The 22012-nt window shown below is 42.5% G+C and overlaps 1 long non-coding RNA gene across 1 annotated transcript in view; it reads left to right on the forward strand.

The window, feature by feature from the left end:
• The window catches only part of LOC146859920 (uncharacterized), a 101843-nt gene extending 81739 nt beyond the window's left edge, over window positions 1-20104 (forward strand). Inside the window, exons 4-5 of the long non-coding RNA XR_014978739.1 lie at window positions 17570-18264; window positions 19362-20104. This is a non-coding gene — a long non-coding RNA (uncharacterized LOC146859920). The remainder of the gene's footprint in view (window positions 1-17569; window positions 18265-19361) is intronic.
• The last annotated feature ends 1908 nt before the right edge of the window (window positions 20105-22012 follow it).

The following is a 22012-nucleotide window of genomic DNA, read 5'->3' on the forward strand; positions in this document are numbered from 1 at the left end:
AGACGGCGTTGACTTGTCTGGCCATCGATAGGGAGGAGTCCAGGATGACGCCCAAGTTGCGTGCGTGGTCCGTTGGTTTGGGTGCGGTGCCTAGTGCCGGAGGCCACCAGGAGTCGTCCCATGCGGAGGGCGATGGTCCCAGGATGAGGACTTCTGGCTTGTCCGTGTTCAATTATAGACATTCTGCAAAGAAATGTTGTGTTTCATGCAACATCCATGAAAAAGTTTCTTTTAGATCAAAACAGGACCTGACATATGGGATATTGGAGGTGACACAGAGATTATTTGCGGTAATATTCGTAAGTGGCTGCTGTGTTACAATATTGAAAACCAGTCACTATCCCTGAAAATTAGATGTATATACTTTTAGAATGTGGACCAGTGAGCCTGTTCACTACCAGCAACCTGGGTAAAAAAGGCATGAAAGGGCTAAAATAGGAGAATAAACTCAAATCTGTTTCAAACAGGGGCCCCCGAAATCCTTAAGATGTCCCTGGCCCAGGGTACAGGCTTCGAGGGAAGACGAGAATACAGAAGACTCAGACACACAGGTGTTAGCTTGGGCACTCTCTGGAACAGCTACTACCTGGGGCCGCAGGGCTATCTTAGATCACAAACAGATCACAAACATCACGGGGCTGAACAATCGGGACTCTAATCCCTATGGAGGAAGCAGTAATCACCAACTTGTAGCGCAGTTGCTCAAGCGCAACACTACATTCCTCGAATGTTCCAAAAGCCTATTAGGTGGACTGGACCAACCTGGGCTTGCCATTAAGACGCACAATCCTTGTGTCGCTGGGATGGTGGAGGCTAGTTCTTAATCATACCTTGAATGAGTTGATCGGTCATTCGGACATGAAGAGTACCCTGGTGAGGGGTCATGCAGTGAAGGCTACGGAGAGTCAGCAATGCAGGGAGTCTCCGGAGGGGATGTGGTAACCTCTGCTCAAGAAAGATTCCACTCTCATGCTCTTCCCTCTGGGAGAGGGGCACTGCCACACAGTCTCTAACTCGCAGAACTTGTTCCTTCCCAATTGCCCCACAGTCCTTCTTTGAGAATGAATTTTATGAAAGAAAGATATGTTCCGAGTCACTTCTTTGACCCAACTTCGGGCTGTGACCATGATGCCTCCGACACCGGCCATGGCGTTAGTTCAAATGGGAGCCGGAACCTCCTGCCACGGCATCAGTCTTTGACCAAGACCAAAGTTCCCACCTGCAGATCAGAAGTCTGGGCTCTCTGCCTTGCACTACACTGGTCATTGTGCTTATCCTTCGAGCAAAAACAGCTTTGATGTCAATAGTGTGAGGTTCTCAACTAGAGTGGTGAGGCAACACATCATTTGCTGATCGAATCATGCAAAGTGACTCGGTGCTCTCCATGTGGTGATGTGGGTGTCAGTCTGTTTTCTCAGAGTAAGGAGTACAGGACACATTTTATGCTCTGGTACTCAGCATGGGCAATTCATATCACTTTGATGAGGATTCTCTTGAAGCGCTTGTCTGAACTTACATTCCCCTTGAGTTTGGGTAAAACCACTGTCTTTGAGCCTCTGTAGCAGCGTCCTAACTAACTTTTTTATCTAGCGTGCGGACTCGCACCAGGACGTCATGACTGATCTTCATGATTCTGGTCAATCACATAAGGACTTCTTGTATGATATTTTGCAAAATGTCGGGTGCGCTTTTGTTAGACCTAGCCCTTTCTGAAGGGTCACCCCAAATGTTTGCCTTTCTTTGCCTTCCCTTGCTGAAACCGTTGTTTTGGCCTTTAGGGCTCTGTGCACTTTTTCCCTGCTCATCAGTGGTAAAGTGCTTGAGCTATCCCTTGAAAACATAGTAACAACTGGTATACGCCGGATAGGTATATTTAATTTACTTGTAAGTCCCTAGTAAATGGTACGACATGTACCTAGGGCCTGCAAATTAAGTGCTACTAGTGGGCAGCAGCACTTTCTGTTCCACCCACTAAAATAACCTTTTAAAACATGTCTCAGGCCTGCCACTGCTGAATGGAGTGTAGTTTTAAACTGCCATTTCAACCTTGCAAAATAACCCTTTTGCCAGGCCTAAGCCTTCCTTTTTACTACTTATGAGTCATCCCTTTGGTAGGCACTAAAGTCTCATAGGGCAGGTGCCTGGCAGTGAGACACTCCTACAAGTAGCTTTTTCTGCTTCTTGGGGCTATTTTTACCTACACGTTTAAAAACTATGCCCAGTTCTACTGATTGGATTTTTGTCGTTTGTATTCATTTTCATTTATTAAACTTTACTATTTTTCTAAATTGGGATTTTTCTTGTGTTGTGCTTTCACTTTATTACTGTTTGAATGCTGCATAAGTACTTTACACATTGCCTCTAAGTTAATCCTGACTACGTTTGTGCCAAGCTACCAGACTGTTAAGTACAGGTTAATTTGGTGACTTTTGTGGTTTCATCCTAACAAGAACTGTGGTTGTTGCTTGAGTTGGGCTTTCACCCCTCTCAACCAATAATCCAATTGCTTACAGCTTGAAATCTCCAAATTAACTCTCTTATACCTTCAAAGCCCTAGGTGAGTTGAGAATTTACCGTGAGTATTGGTCCAGCATCAGTTGGTATTAACCCAGGCTGAGGTCTACTTTGGAGAACCAACACACTGCACTGATGTTGCTCACCAGATCCTAAACAGTCAGAGTGAGGTGTCGCTTTTGCTTTACTGCTTGGTTTGGGATGCACATGTCTATGTGCCTGCTTACTTCTCTTGATTGCTTCGGCCTGTGAATGACCACGATGAGGAAGACCCAGGGGGTGGGGCTTGTCGCATTGTTCGATGATATAATCTTTACCCAGTTGTGCAATTCAGCCACTACTTTGGTTCAAAGGTGGACCTTCACTTGGCGGTGATGCAGGATAAATGGCTGGATTGATTATTCAATGTGCAGCTGCCCTGTCCTGCCAAGCAGACAATCAGTGTCTCGTAAACATTGACAGAACTCGCTTAAAAGGCTACTCGATTAAGCCGCATGTACACTGCACGTAAACTGTTGAGTTATTTACTGTACTGCAACTCAGGAGCATATCATGCCCACCTGAACGACACATACTTTGACAGATATGGAATGATCGTTGTGGGAGAGTTCTGCAGCAAACACCCCAGCAAGGGGCAGAGGGTCGTGGTGCCCATACTCATGGATTCTCTCTACAGTGGAATTTAGTGGTGCCAGTATTTTTAGGGAGCTGAATATTTCTTGTACCATCATGATGATGGAGGCTCTGGTGCCAGTTAGGGCCATCACTGGTTGGTTTCCTATTCATCGTCCATATTGTCTTTGGGTGTTTAGTGTTGTTTGTTTGGTGACTTGATTCACTGGTTCCGTTTTGATGTGTGTGCTCAGCTACGCCCATATATGAAGACCTTGCATGTAAAATAATGAGCACCCAAGGGTCAAAATGTCTGCTAGAGATTTCCCTGGTTCTCTGAGGATTTGATCTCGCAACTTCAGTCTTGAGGGGAGTGGAGAATACAGGAGACACAGACATATGTGTTAGCTTCAAAACTTCCCAGAAGTGTGCTATTTATTAGATTACAAATGTCTCAGGGCTCAAGCATCAGGACACCAATGCCCAAGAGGCAATGGCGGCCCGGTACTTTTAGCAGGGAGAGGGTAGACGGGACACAAACGCACACATAAAGACTGACTTACACCCCTGCATTCAGACATGCGTGTGCACACACACACACATCCATATACAACTCTCACTCCCAAATATTAACTCACGCATACACCAAACATTTTTAAATAATCATGTACCTGTGCAGCTCTGCTTCAGAGGTCCCAGGAGGGTTCAGATTGCTGCCGTCTCTCATTGGCTGGCCTTAGGTCCAATGAGGGAAGGCAGCATTCCCTATTCGTCAAAGAGTGAGATGGGGTCAGTGAGAGTTGCTGACCCCGCCCCATTCTATGATCAGGTGTTAGTGATTGACACTTGGTCCTGGGCATTTCGGGGGTTAGAACTGAGGTGCCCAGGTCTGAGGCAATCAGTGACGCTCCCCTTTGTCGGGAGGAGGAAGGGCCTTGAGCTGCTTTCCCAGGCTGACGAGGTCACGTCCACAGGAGCTGTTAATTTTTCAGCCCGGCAAAGGTCAGCTGAGACACCCAGGAGCATGCACATTTAACACTTCTAGCTCTTGGCTGCCTGAACAAGAAGACTGTGTGTCAGGCTCACCTTTGTTAAGTCTGACACTCTTTGTTTTGGGTAAAAGGTGAGTGGGCATGACCCCTTTGCCTTATAACCTCGTAGCACTGTGTTGTACATGCAGAGCTTGAGAAGAGTTTCTTCGAAAGCTGAATCTACAGTAATGAGATCAAAAAGCTTAAATACTTGAGCTATGCGGCAAATACTCTCCCCAATACATTCTGATCTTTGAGGATTACTAGTATAACTCCAGTACTGAAATATTTAGGGAGGACAAGCATTCCTCGTGGTTTTAATGGAAATTAGGTTTGTTCGCTGTGTGCAGGCTCACACAGCATTACAGGTGGTTAAGCCAGCAATATAAAGAGAGACCTGGGCCAGAGCCAGCCAGGTGTGAGGTTCCCTCGGAGCCAAAGAACGACCTAAGCCATCCAAAAATATGACATGCACATCATCCAGCAAAAGGCAAACAAATATATAACAAATGTAAAAAAGACAATTTGTCCAACTTTCTTAATATTAGATTACATCGCTGCATCGAGTGACACTGATTTAAAGTTAATGTTTCTAAACATTAACTTAGAACATTCAACAGTACTTCTATAACCTGTCTGGATTGCTGTAAGTCATCCACGAAAGAGATCAGTTTTTCGTGCACTGTATATACAGTCAATGTAGTTGTTATAAGGGAAGCGAAGTACATTGGCAATTAAACCTTAGAATAAGACAACTTTGATGGCCCCCGGGGGAAGTAGGGTCGCAGACCCGTCTTCCTCCGGGGATCTTCGCGCATGGGCTGGAAGGACATGTTGGGGAGGGGGTCAAGGGGTTGGATAAAGGGAGGGATTAGGGTGAGACATAAAGGTGCAGAAGAGGAGGGCTCATCCTCTTCCTGACACCTGGAGTCACCGGGGAGGGACAGTTTAACCCCTTCCATGCGCATGACGGAACCACGCCGTCATGAGCCACGGGCGGCGTGTGCTCATGACGGTGTGGTTCCGTCATGCTGTGGCCACTCCACCCACTGATTTCCCGCCTGTGCGGGCAAAATAATATTTAGTTTTTGCTTTTTTTGCTTTATGCTCTAATCTATTCCTTTATGTTGCAAGTTGTGTGGGCGGCCCTGGAACCAAGACGGTTACCTGGACCGTGGGACATTCGTTCATGCATTGGGCAGCCAAATACGCAGATCGGCAAGTGTATGGTCGTAACTTAGGCTTGAGGAGCAGCTATCATGAGGTGTGCAGGTGGGAAAAAGGGGGGATGCCTTGGTTGACGAAGATAGTGCCGCAAAGAGGCTGCCAGACCTGTTGGTTTTACACTTGGGTGAAAACGATTTGGTGCGGCTATCAGGACTGACTATATTACAACATATGCAGAGGGATCTGGAAGCATTTAAATGCAATATGGCTGGGACATGCTTGGTATTGACAGAGTTTGTGCCTCGCAAATTATGGAAAGGGGTGATTAATCAGGCAGCCATTGAGAAAGCACACAGGAAACTGAACAGAACAATGAGGGTCTTTGCCAGGCAAGGGGTATACATGTGATTGCTCATGTGGGGCTAAAATTGGAAGAGCCGTTACTGTTCAGGGAGGATGGGGTGCACCTTTTGCAGATGGGGATGCGAGATGCGATTAGGAGACTGTGGAACAAATCCATCTGGTGCCGCAGGGAATACTGAGAGTGGGCGAAAGGTGCACAGGATTGCGTGGGGTGGCAGGTAACCGCCATGGAAAATAAACCATAATTAATTATTATTTAAAAAAGAGAGACGAGGAAGCACAAACAGAGCTTCCATAAATCGGAAACCACATATATATCAAAAACCGCGAGGGTTAATGGCCCCGATTTGTCACGGTTTTTGATATATATGTGGTTTCCGATTTATGGAAGCTCTGTTTGTGCTTCCTCGTCTCTCTTTTTTAAATAATAATTAATTATGGTTTATTTTCCATAAATCTACTTGGCTTTAGCATGACGGTTTTTTGTCATTTTCTTGTCTAGATTAGACTTCGTCAACCTTTGACACTTATTGCTTTCTGGACAACGTATAGAGGAGCTTTCGAACACAAGGTCGCTTTCGGAATTACATTTCTGGTGAGAACTGTTAATTACACATATGCCTCTCTTTATAATAAACTAACTAGGAAATGACATAGTTGTTCTTGTTCTTTTTGTCTAACTACGTGAAAATATGCACTTAACATACTCAGTACATACATGTTACCATTATGTGATACTTTTGTGTCGTGGTTACCTTCCGGCATGCCACCATTATTTATTTTCATTTTAGATTGACCTTTGCCATTCTGGATTTTTATTTTCTTCGGATAGTTACGAAAAAAACTTACACAGAGTGTTCACCTATGGACTTTTATCTTTGGTGAGTTTTGAATCTATACATATTCATACTTACCTTTTTTGTAGTTACATGTTGTTCTAAAATTGGATATATAGTAGTATTCTTCCATTACAGGGAGGCCTATGATGTATTGCTTGAAGACTCATGGTACTCATGCTACCAATATCTGATACCTTTTGTACAGATGTTTGCTTTTCATTCTATTTTTTATATATTTTGTTTTTTTGTTCCCCCTGTCTCTTTTTCTTTTCTCTCCCGTTGCCACCACCTTTGTGAAATACATGAAATGCAAATGACCGTATATGTTTGTAAATACTATGCTTTTTTAAACTCATTTTTAACTGTGTTTTGATAATATCTTTTGTGCGTTTTATGGGTTATGTCGTCAAGATATTAATGTGATATTAGATATGTTTATGTCCATAATATATGGTGTTTATCGGATATGTGTATGTCCATAATATATGGTGTCTTCTATCTGTTTTAGTGCCATGTGGGATATATTTTTGAATGTTTAGTATTGGTAAATGTTCATGTTTATATCTATGTCGTCTTTTATATGTATATTTTGTATTGGTTACAGCCCTGATGAAGTTCCTTTAAACGGAACGAAACGCGTTGGCTGTTTTCACATGTTATAAGAAGGAGAATAAAGTACCACAGTGAATCAATCCATTTTCACGTGACTGTGACTTCATACCTGGTGCCACCTCCACTTCTTTTTATTTGTCTTCTCTGGTTTTCCAGTGGGATCCAAACACAGCAGATCTCGGAGTTGTCTGGCACAGGAAACGTACTAACATGGGACTTGGATATTGATGTGCGCTTTATCAGTCGGCTGTGTATCTTTTGTGTTTGCAATTGGAAGGCTCTGCTGAGGTTCTGTAAGCAGCTATAGATCTTAGTGTGCAGCCAACCTGACAACTTCAACCAGATCTTTACTGTGTGAAAGAGGAGGAGACAAGGGCAGGGCCATGGAGAGGGGTGGTCTTCAGACTGCCTGAATTACAGTCCTATCCTTCCCCCAAAACACAAACCAATGTTTCAAGGGCTGCCACCAGTGTCTTGGGGGTGTTGCAAAACTACTGAGCCGCCACAGACCCTCCACACACGAGCTGAAACCCCACCCTTTTCAAGGGTTTTCCAGCTTCCATTTTGTTGCACCACTATATGACATAGGCTCCCCTCTCTAGGTGACCATGTGAAGAAGGCTGATATTGTGTGACATATGGCAGCACCGTCTTGAGTTGGCAAGTCTGGTGCAGTCTTAGGTTATTCCTTTGTTATTGTGTATCACCAGAGAACATTTGGATTGTTGTTGGTGATGTGCAGTCCCATCTGTGAGTAGCTGAATGTAAATGTTGAACAGTTGTGGTGAAGGAGTTGACCCTCTTGGGATTCAGCATGGGGGTTATCTTGAGGAAAATACACATTCTAGTAGACTGCTACAACAGGAGGGTACCAAGGTCTTGTGCCAGGGGCCAAGGATGCTCTAATTCTAAATTCCAGTGTGTATAACTGTCTGTAGTGGCTCTGAGGCATCTCTGCTACAGCACCAAATCCCACAACCTTGTCCACACAGGGTGTACTATGTGCGCGGTGTAACTAGAAGTGCCGATTGAGGCATCGATTTTGTCCATTCGCTGCTCAGACTGTGTTCGCTGACCTGGAAGCTGCAGCAAGAGGTTAACACTTGGCCACCTAGCCTTTTGATTTGGGGGCTCATGTTGCTAGCGACAGGAGGCCATGGGTTGCGTCCCAATTAATATACAACGGTACAGCAAGGTCTCTCATGAGCACTGACCCATGCAAAGAAAAGGTGCTTGTTGGAGCCCTGTACCATAAAGTTCTGAGATGAGCTTTGTCAAGAAGATCTACATCTTTTAGTGCTGTAGATCCATAGCAGCCAGAATCTCCTACATGAAAACAAACTCCCATAGAATATAATATATATCTACTGCAACATATTCCAGACTACTGTGAAAACATACATAAAGTACTCTGTAGTGGCCACAAGGTGTTCATAAAACTTAGGGGGCTATTCCCAAAATGCATTGTATAGTAATTTTTAGTAGAATTGCAATAATACTTTTTTACCTACTTAACCCCTTGGCTGCGGCAGGAATTCCGCCGCAGCGCTGGGGGGGGTTTGGGGGCAGCGCGGTGGCGCTGTACTCATGACGGAGCCACTCCGTCATGAGCCACGGTTGAGCTGTGCTCATGACGGAGAGGTTCCGTCATGACTCCGCCCACTGCGCTAATCGCCCGCACAGGCGGGGAATCAGCGCAGCATGGGAGGAGCGGCGGCCAACGGCCGCAGCATGACGGAACCACTCCGTCATGAGCACACGGCACCCGTGGCTCATGACGGAGTGGCTCCGTCATGAGCGCTGAAGGGGTTAAAAATGCTATTCACAGATATACGTGCAGAGGTCTGTGCCTGTATATTCTATGCTGAGATCTCTGGCCCTAAGTTCTGATATTTTCTGTACAGGTATGTCCACATTCCAATAGTAAATATGGGAGGTCAGAGGGAGTGGCTGGAAAATGGAGAATACCTACTATTAAATGGGAGAGGTTTAGAGAGAGGTAACAGGGTTTAAAGAAGGGCTACAGAGGTACAAATTTCACTTATAAATTACTACAGCCATTAAATATACTCCAGCTCAGCCATGGAGTAAATCCAGCATCACACATGGTCACTCACAGCTACTGCCAGACACTCTCATACAAAAAAAATGTAGCTAACAAATAACTATAGAAGTGAATTGCAAATGAAATGATTTTTTGGCTTTTTGAAAGACCTCATTTGTGTTTATTTTTTAAATACAAGTAAATCCTTGAATTTTATACCAAGGCTAATATTTTTTTAAAGATCCTATTGTTTTCCTTTTAGGCAAATGCTGTTGAATTATATAACAAGGTTTAAAACATTCACAGCACACCTGGTAATGCAAGGAGTGGATGTTCTGAACTCCTTCCAACCACCTACAGCAGAAGCACATTTCAACACCAACCAATCACAGCTGGGCTGACCACATAAAAAGCAACCCCACACACCAAAAAAACATGTTTTAACTTTACTATGCCAGTAAATGTGTTTGTTGCTGTGCTTCTCATTTTGAGGAATAATTATTTGAGGGGAAAGAGAAAGAGGGATTACAGGCAAAGAATCAACATGTCTAAGGAAGCAGTCATTGCCAGATACCGATTCTCACTTGATGTGATCCTTGACATGGTTGCAGACTGGGAGCAGGAGCTTGATTCATCTACAGCCCGCTCCCAGGCTATCCCTGCCTATGTCAAAATACTGCCTGCACTTCATTTCATGGCCACTAGATCGATCCAGTGGGTAAACTCTCACAATGTTGGCATCTTACAGGCAAGCCAGTCTTGGTGCGTGCATCAGGTACTGACATGCATCAACAGAAGAGTGTACCACTTTATCGCCATGCCATACTCATTGGTGGAAAGGTACAGGGTGGCAAGTGAATGAATGAATTAATAACCTTATTGTCAGTTTAATTAAAATCATTGCAATGTACATCAAGGTAGTATTAAAACCAATCAATTAAATCTGTGTCAAATAGTATTAGTAAAAAATGCAACAACTATCAAGTGGTGAGACTGAGCAATCCAACCTCAAACCTGGATTGCTAATACATAGAAAATAAACTGCACTGGAGGTTTTAAGCATCTGTCTCTTGTCTAAAGTGCTTATATATGGACAACTTATTACAACTTGTGCAAGCACAACATTATAAGGAGGTAATGGCGATTTCTGCGACTAAAAGCCGTTAAGTATCATCGTTATGTGGAAACTTGTTGTTAAACTAAAACATAAAGTGCCATTAAGATGACTAAAACCAGTTGAATGGAACATTAGGGCTTGAAATGTGCTAGTGAGTAAGTACATGATTACTGGTTGTGGCTTGATGGATCCGCTCAAGGGGGTGCAGACCAAACCTTTGTTACTCATACCCATGATGCTTCGAGTTTTAAGATGTTCATATCAGTGGGACGTCTTGGCACGCATCAGGGTCCCGAAGATTTATAAATATGGCAGCTGAGTGGTGTGACCTACTGACCACTTATTTCCACAACAAAATTACTACTATACAAGCTAGCCTGCTTACTGACTCACAGGCTACAGATATTCCCCTTCAGGTGGTACTTCCTAGCAAGCTTTAATCTGAGACGCCTTCTGCTTGCAACTTCCCCGCTATGGGGCCGATTACGATGTTGGCGGAAAGCCTTCTCCCGACAGTCAGAATCTCCTCAACCATTTCAGAACGCTTGCGACCTACTTGGTCTGTTTACAATCATTCTGACCAATTACGTTTGCAGTTGGAATGTAAACTGCGCTGTCTTTCTGAAACGGTTTTGACTTGCTCTCGGAGCATCTGTGTCAGTCGGAACCGCATCTTACAGCTCTATGGACAGCGTTTCCAACTGAACGATTACGATGTCGGTTTCCAACAGCCTTTCCGAGTCGGCCTGATGGACACGAAAAGGCTGTCAGATCTGACTTTGGGGGCCCCTGGCTGGGTGCCCTTCATCCTGCGGCCACTGGTTGTGGGCTGAGGGAGTACCTAAGAGACCTCCCTGTAAATCCGTGCACTGTGTGGCAGGCACAATGGGGTATATATATCAAAAGGATGGACACAGGGGCAAGTTTATGGAGGTCCAACGTACATGCCCCGACAAGGCTGTGTACAAGAAGGGTACGAAGTTCCTCTAGGAATCAAGATAATGAGAGGTGAGATACTGTAGTGTGGGGTAGGTCACTTGTGATCCCACAAGTATAGATAAAAAAGGGGGGAATTCCCCTTTTCGGAACTTGGACTCTCACACACCCAGCAAGCTAGGTGTCATGCATCATCATATGAGCCTGCCCCTCGTCAGGTCTGCGCTGCAATACCTGACGGGCACCCGGATCGGGCTCTTTATCGGGGATCTTTTGTTCCTGACGGTGGGTGCAGTGGGGGTGAGAGGCCTAGTGTGTGTAGATGTGGGAGGGGGGTGAATCTAAAACAGGTCAGTTAGTCCTAACAACGTTTTTATTATGAAGGTAAACTGCCTGATTAAAAGAAGAAAGTGGCAGAGAACTAGAGGCAATGTGTCTAGCTATGTGTGCCCTACTCTCAAGTGATTGACGTGTTTCGTACCATAAATGTCGTAAAGATCTGGGCACTTCCTCAGGATCAAAGTGAACGCTATCTGCACTGCGTGGTTAAGTGAGCCTGGGTCCGGTGGCAGGGTAGGTCGAAGGCTAGATGCGTGTTTACGCTGGACCCAATCGGTGACCACTTCACCCGCTGGTACTGTTGCTAGTAATCACTAGACAACAGTGTAGGTTATCGACCTAAGAACGTGGTACGTAGATTCTCACTTAACCACGCAGTGTAGATAGCGTTCACTTTGATCCTGAGGAAGTGCCCAGATCTTTACGACATTTATGGCACGAAACATGTCGATCACTCGTGTTAATCAAAAAAAATTAATTGATAAATAATTCTGTTAATTGAGTAATTTTTTTAGGTGTATGTTGTGGGGTTATAGGGGTAAAGGGTGGGAAATTATCTAGTTTTAATAAATTAATAATTAGTTGATAATTAAAATTAATTTATTAATTGATAATTAATTATGTTAATTGTGTAATTCTTTTTAGGTGTAGGTTGTGGGTGATATGGGTAATGGTTGGGAAGTAATTTATTTTTAATTAACTAATAATTAGTTGATAATATTAATTAAATATTTGATAATTAATTTTGTTAATTGTTTAATTACATTTTATTTAAGGTACAGGTATTGGGCGGGTAGAGGGTGGGGAGTAAATTATGTTTAATTACTATATAATTAGTTGTTAAATACTATTAGTTATTTAATTAAAAATTAATTTTAATTGTGTAATTCATTTTTTTAAAGTTTAATTTTAGGTGTGGGTTGTGGGGATTATAGAGGTAAATAGTGGGAAGTTGTTTAAGTTTAATGATTATAATTTGTTTTCTAATTAATATTTGTTTAATTGATAATTATGGTAACTGTGCAAATAATTTTATTTTTTAAATTTTAGATGTGGGTTGCTGGTTTTTTAGGGAAATGGGGTGGAAAGTAAATTAATTTTGAGCAATTAATAATTACTTTTTTAATTAATATGAATTATTAATTAGTAATTATGTTAATTGTGTAAAATTATTTTTGAATTTGATTTCTAATAATATTTGCAGGTATTTGTGATATGTATTTACAACTGTAATATGTTTGTATTTTTAAAAATTTGCTATAATACATATATTTTTATTTTATTTTTCAACGTATTTAAATATTTTTTATTTATATTTTTGCTACATTTAAAGAATTTTAAATTGTTTAATTTTTTATTTAATTATTACCGATTTGTTTTTCAAAGATTTTATTTTAATAGTAGATGTATATATATATATATATATATTTATTTGTTTTTATATTATTTCTAAATTATAATATAAATTAAAATGATTAGTTTAATAATTATTTGTAGGTAGATATATGTAAATATATTTTAATTATTATATATTGTATTGAATTATATTGTAATTGAGTTTATATAGCATTTACTACCCCTGATGAGGCGTCAAAGCGCTTTTTTGGCGAACTTATTTAATTAAGTTTATTTGTTATATTTGTTAAGATATATATTAAATATGTTTTATTATTTATAATTAATTTTACTATTTAATATATTTAATATTTATTATTGTATTTGATATATATTTAAAAAACAGTACTTTTTACAACTATATTAATGACATCGGTAATTTGTTCTCGCTATTTTGGTACTTACTATTATCAGTATAGGATGTTGATATTTTTTAAATCAATATTTTGGTCATGATATTTTTGTATGGGGATATTTTGAGTGTCGATATTTTGTCAGTGTACCAGGATTCAGAACTGGCTGCAACACGGAGACGACCTTACTTGAGGTGGTCGAACATATCAGGGATACGTTAGATAAAGGGGGTAAGGCCGCCTTGATTATGTAGAATCTATTGAGGCCTTTGACACCGTTCCACATGAGAAACTATTGACTACAATTCACTGGTATGAATGGATTAGCCCTGAAATGGCTGACCTCCTTCTTGACTGATAGAAAGAAAGATGTGTGGACACCTCCTTTCTCGTCCCCTATATGTGATTTATCAGTTGGAGACCCCCCAGGTTCAGCACTCAGCCTTATGTTATTTAATGCTTATCTAACTCTCTTGGCGGTGTTAGCTGAGACTGAGGGGGCGAAGGTGATATCCTATGCCGACGACTCTCAGCTGCTTTTCACGTGTGAAAAAGGTGAAGAACTCAGTGGAGAAGATATTAAAATCTGCTTCCTCAATGAATTTAGCTGGCTGACCACTAACTAACTAACTAACTGAAATGTATTTTGGCCCTCTTTTGCCAGACATTTGGAGGATGTTCTGGCCTAAGGGTGCTCTCCTCCCTGGCTCTCAACAGAGTTCGGTAAATAATTTAGGAATTGAAATGGACGGTGCCCTTACCTTCCAGAGTCAAATCGATTAGCTGACTGGCTCCAATTTGCAGTTGTTACGATCCTTGAAAAAGTTCCTACATCTCCCATCTTTTGATACGAAGAAAATGGTGATTCAAGCACTAATACCTTCCAGACTTGACTATGGTAACGTACTTCACCTAGGTCTTCCAGATTACCTTCTCCATAGACTTCCCGTGGTGCAGAATGTGAACCTTTATCCACAAACGCATATGCCCCGTATCTGAAAAGCCTTCACTGGCTTCTGATTAAAAGCATGATTCTTTTTAAAACCCTGGTCCTGGTTCATTAAGCCTTACATGACAGAGGAGCAGTGTACTTGAGGAGGAGGATTTGTGCTTATGCCCCACTCAGGAACTTATGGTCAGCCCATGGCTGTTTGGCCAGAATTCCAAAAATCCGTGGGCCAGGACTGGAGGCAGATCTTTTTCTTATCTTGGGCCAGCTTCCCTTGGAACTTTGTGCCACACTAGAGATGTCCATCTTTAAGAAGAAATTAAAAACATGGCTCTTCCAACAAGCATGATTTGACACTCAGCACTACCGCAAGCAGCCTACATTTAGTGCCGGGACAATCCTTGGAGTGTGCTTTATAAATCTCAATCATCATCCTTATCATCATTATCAGGGACTCTGTGAAAGTTAATTTCATGCCTTTTTCCACTTCCCTTGTGCTAGGTGCCACTGATTGCGCTCACATGGCACTTCCGCCACCTCACCACACCTTTTCCATAACAAATATAACTAGCACTCTTTCAACATACAAACTATCTGCGATGCCATAGGCTGGTTTACTGATGTGTATGCTGCCTTTCTTGGAAGCGCTCATGACAGGTACATCTTCCAGCAGTCACCTCTTGCATGTCACTTGGTTGCTAGAGATTTCGATGACATGTGGCTCATGGGTAATTAACCACTCACACTGGAGCTACATATGTACCTGGGGTTGTATCTCAAACACAATCATTGATAATTACACCCACACACATTACCCTCACACCCACTGAATGTTTGTAGGCTTCATGTATCACATTTAGGGGCTCGTTACAATGTCATGCGGAAACTTTCCGCCGGCACCGTCTCGTAATTGGAACTGACCGACTACGGTCCGCAGTTCTGCCCAACCAATTACAATGCGACTGAACACTGTTTGGTCGGAGCCCCATTGACTTCAATAGGAGCCTATGTTCTGCCCGACAACACAGGCTCCTAAGGGGAAATGGGGTGTGTGTGTAAAACCCTGACCCTGTCGCGGGAATCCCATTGTGCCTGCCACACAGTGCAGGGTTTTACAGGAGGTCCCTTAGGTACCCCCTTTGGCCCCCAACTGGAGGCTGCAGAATGAAAGGGGGACTGCCAGGAGCCCCAAAGTCAGTTTCCGGCAGACTTTTCGTGTCAGACAAGCTGACTCTGAAAGGCTGTTGGAAACCAACACCATAATCGCTCAGTCGGAAACGCTGTCTGTAGAGCTGTACGATGCGGGTCTGACTGACACAAATTCTCCGAGAGCCAGTCAGAACTGATTCAAAAAGACTGTGTGGTTCACAGTTCAACTGAGAACATTGTAATTGGTTGGGCTGTTTGAAAACCGACCGAGTTGGGTGGATGGGTTTCAACACAGTCTAGGAGAATCCGACTGTTTGGTCGGAGCCTTTCCTGCACAACATCATAATTGGCCCCTTAGAATAAAAAAAATCTAACTTCTTTTTTGCAGGTGATGCTGGGTATGCTCTATCTCTTTCTCCTTCCCCCATCTCCTCACATCATAAAGGCATACCACCTTACTACCCCAACAGAGGTACAATTCGTTGACATGCATGCACAAGCCATTATTAAACAGATATTTGGAATCCTTAAGTCACTATTGAAATGTCTTACCATACAGGGGAGTGCTCCCCAGATGTTGTGAGCAAGTTTGTTGTCGCCTGCTGTGTGTTGCATATCATTGACCTGTGATGGGCTTACATGTAGATCATGAGCCACATCCAGGTACCCTGAGTGGGGTACAGAATAGTGTTTAGGTTGTTCAGGTGCGGGATCGTCTAGTTAATTCATTTTTTTCTTAAGCTGCTAGGTTGGATGCTGCATTTATATGGGTGGACAGCCTCTTGTCAATGACAAATGGTGGACTACTGCCACACTGTCCATACAAACCATCATGAGATAACTCTGTTTATTTAACTCAGAGTCATCAATAAACATGCTATTCTCTAGTGAAAAATAACTTGCCTATTTATTTTCTATAACATTTAAACACTCATCATTAACAATATTTAAGTAAAAACTCTCCCATAGTATACTCATATTTTAGGACAAATACATTAAAAACGTCACTTTACGCGCATACATTAGGTACTCAAACATTTCCCGTTGCTTGGTTTATAATTCTATTCACTATTTTTGGTTTTCACTACATGTAAGGGTCTCCTGTATGCCAATGGAGGTACCTCCTCTGAATGCAGACGGTTCCCTTCTGCATCAGGAGGTTTCACTCCTTCATGCAAGGTCATCCGCGCTAATGGTGGAGATCTCTGCCTCCCATAACAAACAGGAAATTACATACTTGGGAAGAGGAAGCTGTCCATTTTTGGGTCCTTTTCAGGCATCCTCTTAACACCACAACACCATCCTCTTACATCCTATTGTCCCTTTCCATATTCTAACCCTAAACATGGCTGATAAATAAGATGGGACAAAGTTGGAGATTATTTGTGAGGATATCCTCTAAAATTACTCTCAGCTTTTGGGGGTCTGGAGATCCAGCTGAGTAATGCAGGGCGGGCCCTAATTTGGTGCAACATCTCAACTCGCCGAAGTGCAGTGGTGTCAACGCACGGTGGGGGACGTTCTGCTGTAAGCGCTGGGAGGACCTACATCACTAGGCCCGAATTAAGGACCAGGACATTATGGAATAGTCCTGTACAGGAGGGTCCTGAGAGCAGCCTCATTGTTCCTCCATGCACATTTGAAAGACTATGAGCAGTGGACAGATGGTAAGCGTGTTTTACAAAAAATCAAGTAGGTGCACATGTATTTTGAGAGTGGTGTCCTGCCATAAAATATTCAAAACGCGTTCAAAGTTCTACATCAGCAGTGCGATATTATCATCTAGGATGCTTGGTTACCATGTAAAACTGCGTGCTGATCTTTTATAGGAAATGTGTGTAAAATTCGTCAAAATATATTTTTCAACTTTAAGCATAGGATTAAGCAAAGAAAAAAGTTTCATCACAACCCTTTCTCCTACTTTGAGTGTCTAATTTCATGGAATATTTTGATAAAAAATTTTTTAAAATATTTTGAAGTTCACAAAAATGAGTATATAAACATTAGAGTGCGACAAGTTCGTTAAAGACTCCACAATGTCAGCTCTTGTATTTTGGAATATATTATCCCCTTTCAATAAAGTAATTTTCATATACTTTACTGAGCATATGAATTCAATGTTTCTCTCTTATTCTCGCATTTCTTTTCAGTAGATCTGGTGGGGCAAGGATCATCACAGCAGGACCTGGGGCAAGGAAGAAGATCCTCTACTGGAAGGCGGGAGTGAACATTTTCCACCTGCAGTGTGGAGGAGGGAGTTACCACCAGCAGGAGTAGTACACTTACGCAGAGACATATAAGACCTGTCAGCAAAATACACTGAGTGGAGGCTGGAGAGGCAACTGTATTGCAGAAGATATGGAAACTACCAGCCAGGAGGATGCATATCTTGAAGTTCATCCTGGCCTTGAGCAACCACAACCAGCAGGGTCTATAGAGCAGACCCCCCCCCCCCCCCACCATCTGGCCCTGTGCCTGCTGCCTCCTTAACTCCAGAGGCCCCCATTCTATTGGGGGTAAAGCTACATCCCCTTCATAGACATTAGTTCCTCCTCCCTAAAGCCCACCCGCAAGTGCATGTACAGTCCAGGGATACTTCATCCCCTGACACCACACAGCAGCCAACTCTCTCCACTCGAGTGTGTGTCATTGGCTGCTACTTAGGAGGTCTTGAGAGCACTCGTGGAGTTAGTGCAGATGGCTGTGGCAGAAGTGTGAGGTTGAGGCGCATCTGTAGAATCTCCTGCATGTATTGCTTGTGAAGAGTGACACTGACATTTGATGCGTATTGCCTTTATCATCTTCATGGCCAGGGTGTGTTATATATAGGGTTCCTCGGTTTCTGGTATGTATTTATCCATATTTATTTATTGGGCTTTTTATCTGTATTTATCCATATTTATTTTGTGTTTTGTGAATAAATGAAGAGGTAAATAATATATATTTACACATTTATTTAACCAATAAATGTGCGCTCATACTTTGATGTCTGTTCAACTTTGACACATTTATCAGCTAAATATAATAAAATTATAATGCCATGTGAAAATATTTGCATAATAGCAAACACGTATGTTTAGATATCCAGGTATTTAAGGAAATATAATCTGTTTTTCTAGCTACATATGCTCTAAATCTGAACGACTATTGGCTGGGAATTCATGAATAACAAGAAGGAGGAGTAACTGAGAAGGTGCTCAATTTTCTGGGTTTTTTCCAGTTTTAAAAATAAAGACAGACTGGAAACACATTGTTTTCTGTCTGTACCTGTAAAAATAAGTAAAAACAGAAAAATGGGTGCCTTAGTTATAAATAGCCTAAAGTAGTACATTTACTACAAAGGGGCTCATTACTATGTCGGGCTGAAAGCCTCCACCCTACAGACAGAAGCTTTCCGACCGTGTCGAAACCCTTCCAGCTGACTCAGTCGGTTTACAATCCAACCACCTGATTACGATGTTTCCATTTGGAACGTAAACTGGTCGGTCATTCTGACTTGGTTCCGACTGACTCTCGGTCGGAACCACACTGTAACCCCCTATGTATGAAATTTCTGCCATCGGGAAAGTGACTTCGACTGTCGGAAAATGAGTTAGGGCGCTCCTGGCAGGGCCCTCTAGCCCCCGGGGCCTATGGTGGGTCACCGAGGGGGTACCTAGGGAATTCCCCTGTAAAACCCTGCACTTTGTGGCAGGCACCATTTTCCCATAGGCACTGTTTGACGTCCAGTTCTTCGGCGTAACACGAACTCCCATTGGAAATAATGGGAATCCGACTGAACATCATAATCTGGTCGGTCCCGGGTCCGAGACAGTGTCACTCGGAGGCTTTCCGACCAACATCATAATGAGCCCGAGGTGTAAGAGTAAATTTACAGGTGTATGTGTAAGTTCACGTTTGTCAATAGGCTCCTTTATAAATAGATTCTCTCTTTCTCTTTAGATGCAGAATGAAATTACAGACTCACCAGCAAGTGAAAAGAAAAGAAAGACCCCATTGCAGATGCTTTCTTTGTCTGTTACAGGAGGTACACTGCTGACGGCTCCACTGGTTACAATGCAATGACCTACAGCTTTGGTTCCTGCCAAGTTACTGTGCACTTACAGACAATTTCCAGCCTTTGTGAACTAATAAAGCCTTTGACAATAACAGAAATATTGCATTGGAACTCTCTGGCCAAAGACACTGCACCAGAAGGCAAATATTCTTTCCTCTTTGCTGTCTTCGTGACACATTTGCTGAAATAGCGGCCATGAAAGAAGGTGGAGCCTCTTTGCTCAGTCTCTTCCCTTTGCACTTAAACTCTTTCCATGGGAAATCCAGTTGCATTCCTTGGATGCCAGAACGTTCATTGGTTGTTTTACAAGGGGTATTTTGTCTCCATCTGCAACACCAAAAGTGCACACAAATGTGACTCTCTAAAAAATAAAACAGAAATCTTACTCGAAGTGCCTGGATTCAAAGATGATCTGATCTTTGAAAATGTGTTTATTGAATTTTTTTTGCAACATGACAATAACAGTGCATTGGGGCAGCAGGATGAAGCAGTGATTCAGACACATGTATTAGGTCCACCCTTCGATGTCGTATATGTAGATGCAAAGCTAATTTGTGAATGGAGCAAGGCAGTGTATTTGTAAGTGTCCTAGGAGATAAATAAACAAATAAACCATTCATCACTAATACAACCGAGCGTGCTAGAATATAAAAATTCCCAGTTTCTCAAATGCAGCTATTTAGAATTCGGTCCATTATTAGCACTAGAATAGGCATTCCAGAGGTGAGTACCAACTATAAATGGGTTCGAGGGTGTAGGCAGTTCTATCCACCGTGGGTATCCGGAGATTGGAGAAGTGGTACCCGATATTACAACAATGGGGCGTCCCATGGGATTGCTATGTCCTGGTCTCAGCAAAGCTAGCCACCACTTCCATCCATTTCTCCACTAGAGGTATCTTACTGATGCCTCTATATTCTTCCAGGCGCAGGACAGTCCCCTCTGAAAGCGCCCACTTTTCCACATCCACCCTCCACCTGCTGTGTGTAGTAGACCGTTAGGAGACTTCCAATGTAACGCAATGTCCTTGCAAGCTTTACCAAGCAATTTTCGCAGTATGGAGTATTTGCCTGTTTAGGGTTAACCCCAGTTCTGATGTAACCCAAGCCAAAAACAGGCACTCACTTGGCAGCTTTAACCATGTGGGTGAAGTCTGCATCAACAAGAGCACATCTGGGTCAGCTCAAGTCGTGGATGTGTAGAATTGTGTTCCGTCTGTGGGGCGTGACATAAGTGGCGTGCAGGTAGTGAAACTGAGTTTAAAGCATGTGTTTCTGGAGACGGTGCAAGGGCGTTCAATGACCTGCTCCCCCTCCTTCCCATGGAATTGCCTGCCTATGATGTTCTCCCACCGGGTGCAACCTATCAGAAACCATAATGATCATCATCCTCTAAAGCCAAGAAATCAATCAACGGCCTTGGCCAAAGGTCAATATAATTTGCAATGGATCAGGCGTCAGAGGCTCTGGATCCTAATCCCATAGACGTTGACGTACTGCTAGCACCAATACCCTTTAAACCAAGAATTGAGTGCCCTGGTAGTCATTTTCCTCAGTCAAACTCTCCAAGCTCTAGAAAGATCCCTCAGAGTAACAGTCCCCTCAGAGTTACTACCTCTGCAACTGTCCATTCTGGCAGTCTATGAGCAGTGAAAAATCCTTCTCCTTGAAGTGTGCAGCCCTATCAGGGGTAATACAGACACATGCAAGGTGTGCACTAGAGTGTCCCCTTCCAGCACCAAAGGGCTATAGTAAGAAGCCTCGGCTTCCGAACAGGGTTTAGTTTTCAAAGAGAATCACATCTAATCCTATAGATAGGCTGAATTTAATTTTCTAAATGAAAAGAAGTGGCACAACTTCAGAGAAAAAAATGATATGGCCCTTCTTTAAATCAAAAACAAAATGTTAGCTTGCAATTCAGGGGGAAACTGCTGTTCCCTGAATTTGACCTGGATGAATTTCCCTGAAGACAGAACATCTGTTTTAACAGTGAAATTGGTCTCCCTAAAAGGCTCAAAGAGGGTGCTGCAGATCAGTAATGTCTCATCCTTTACTGTGATCTCTTACTTCAGGAGAATTACTGTTGAATGAGAAACTATCCAATCATTACTAGAACAAATTATGGTTGCAGGCACCTATGATGCTTCTACCACATATCTATACAACAAAAACTAACTATGCAGACCTTGAAATTAGTTAGATAACTTCTCTGGATTATAATTTACATAAATGTCCTTGTTGAGAGCATTGGTTCCTGCAGCGATAGTGCAGCTACATCTTAAACCCTGCACACCAAACTGGTGGACGAATGGAAAACATTTTGGAAACAAACAGTTAACAAAGGCATTTATTTCTCTCCGATAGAGACAATTAGCCCAAAAAATTAAAGATAAGGGGCACAGTGTCTAAAAGGTATAATTAAAAAAGTACAAATCTTTGGACACTGGCAACTATGATCTGTAAACTGCACTAACTTTGGAATGCAGATAGTTTGATCAATGCATAGTTTTAAAGCTATTGCATATTTACTGGGGTTA

This window comes from Triturus cristatus, chromosome 3_1, assembly GCF_964204655.1.
Source record: "Triturus cristatus chromosome 3_1, aTriCri1.1, whole genome shotgun sequence".
Classification (NCBI taxonomy): domain Eukaryota; kingdom Metazoa; phylum Chordata; class Amphibia; order Caudata; family Salamandridae; genus Triturus; species Triturus cristatus.